Source organism: Frankliniella occidentalis, unplaced genomic scaffold (genome assembly GCF_000697945.3).
Source record: "Frankliniella occidentalis isolate FOCC.00 unplaced genomic scaffold, Focc_3.1 Scaffold194, whole genome shotgun sequence".
In the NCBI taxonomy this organism is placed as follows: domain Eukaryota; kingdom Metazoa; phylum Arthropoda; class Insecta; order Thysanoptera; family Thripidae; genus Frankliniella; species Frankliniella occidentalis.
The window spans coordinates 403610-405534 of record NW_026267320.1 but is presented as its reverse complement, the minus strand read 5'-3'; the positions used below and the strand labels follow the sequence as shown (position 1 = coordinate 405534).

Genomic DNA, 1925 nt, shown 5'->3' with positions numbered 1-1925 from the left:
CCCCCCCCTGTCGTATCGCCGCGCGGCCGTCATTAGCCAGGCGTACGGTCCACGCCGAGCCACATTACGCCGCGAGCATGCGAATTCCCTCCCCCTCAGCCACGCCCCGCTACGCCGCGCCGCGCCACGCCACGCCACGCCACGCCACGCCACGCCACGCCACGCCACGCCACGCGAGTGTCGCCCGGTTGGGCCCCGCTCTACGTGCGGCGCGCGCCCCATAAGCGAGCAGCGGCGGCAGCGGCGGGGTAGCGCTACTGAACGCTGCCGCCGCCGCCGCACGGAAACAAACAAGACGAGCCGGAGGAGGGGGTGTGCGGCGCAGCGCAGGCGCGCGGGGGGTGTCGGGGGTGGCGGGCGACGGGCTGAAACCGACTCTGGCTAGCGCGGCGTGTCGCCACTCCGCTGCGCGCTGCGCTGTGTCAGTAGGACTCGGGCCGCCCTCCTCGCCGCACCGCCGCCCCTCCGTTGCGTACCGCGCGGCCCGGAGCCGCGTGTGCCCAACACGTGTCGACGCCGCGATACCAGGTCCCGCTCGCGCCGACGGGGACCCCACTCCTCGCGGCCGCCGCCATGCCGGCTCGCCCCGCGCCCCGCGCCGCCCGCCGGTCAGTCGGCCCGCGTGTGACGACGGGGAGCTCGCCGCCGGGACATGGCGCTGGCCGAAGGACGTCGAGGACGTCGTGATCGAGCGCATGGGCGACTACGGCGGCTGCTGCGCCTCCAGGTAAGCGTCGTGCCGTCGTCGTTACCGTTGTCACATCTCCAACCTCGCGATCGTGCGGAGCCCGCAAATCGCGAGAATTTGTACTGCGCCCGAAGCGTCTGTTGCGATTTACCTCCCTCTTCGGAAGCACGCGGATAATCGCGGGCGCCAGAGCTTGGGAGTAAGGGATTGTGCCCGTTAGACAAACCGCTTCGCGCGAGGGACCCGTGGGTAATGGATTTCATTAGTAGTAATTGCCAGTCCACAGCCATCGGTTTCCCTCCTTGCTGGTAATCAACTCGACTGAGGTATCGGCTTCCTGCTTCCTGCTCGCACTACCCCCTCCCCCCGACCCTTCCCTTTCATGTGTATCGAGGTGGTCCCCACACTGGCGTGCTCGGGTCGCGCTGCAAATTAACAGCAGCAGCAGGCTATGATCATGGCCCAGCGACGCTTGTTAGTCGCTCCTAAGCTCCTCTCCATGTGGGGCGGGGGGAGGTGAAAGGGGAGGGGGGGGTGTAATTTGGGAATCGCAGTCGAGGGGACAATGGAGCGCGGGGATGGCGCCGTGGCGGAGCGGGATGGGGCTCGGCGGACCGACACCTTTCCAGCTCGAGCCTGCGAGCCACAACAAAGGAGACCACCTCTATGGCTGCGGGGGCAAACAGTTTGCTGCAAACACTGGGGGCGAGGGCTGGGGAGAGAGGGAGGGGGAAGGGGGCGATGTAGAAGTCTGATAGGGTATTCCGCTGCAAGCCAACCGGGACCTAAAGAAGAAAAGCATGCCTGCCCGATCTGTTTCCTCCTGAACGCTGATTGGTCAACGATGACCTTGGTATGCCGGCCAGCCAATGAGCGCGCGGAGGGAAGCAGATGGAGCAGTCATGCTTTTCTTCTTTAGGTTCCGGTTTGCTTGCCGCGGAATACCCTATTGAGTCTGCGCCTCTCCTCTGTGTTGTCCCCAGTGCCTCTCCCCCATCCATTCCCGTCATCCTATCCCATCGCTTTGTTCCCCTCCGCCTCCGCCCACACTCTCCTCCCCTACTTTACCTCCTTACGTTCACCACAGACCATCTCTCCCCGCTCCGCCGTTCCCCCTTCTCACCTGACTGCCCCTTCTGAGCGATTGTTCTCCCATTTCTACCCCCCTCTTCCAGCCTCTTTCCATTTTTCCTCGTCGCTCCCCCTTTTTGGCCCACATGTTGTCTGTCACGCCCCC

At 65.3% G+C, this 1925-nt stretch overlaps 1 protein-coding gene across 1 annotated transcript in view; it reads left to right on the top strand.

The window, feature by feature from the left end:
• Positions 1-394: 394 nt before the first annotated feature.
• The window catches only part of LOC113209684 (transmembrane protein 151B-like), a 69174-nt gene continuing 67643 nt past the window's right edge, over positions 395-1925 (top strand). Inside the window, exon 1 of the mRNA XM_052272185.1 lies at positions 395-727. The gene's annotated coding sequence lies outside the window, so the exon portion shown is untranslated. The remainder of the gene's footprint in view (positions 728-1925) is intronic.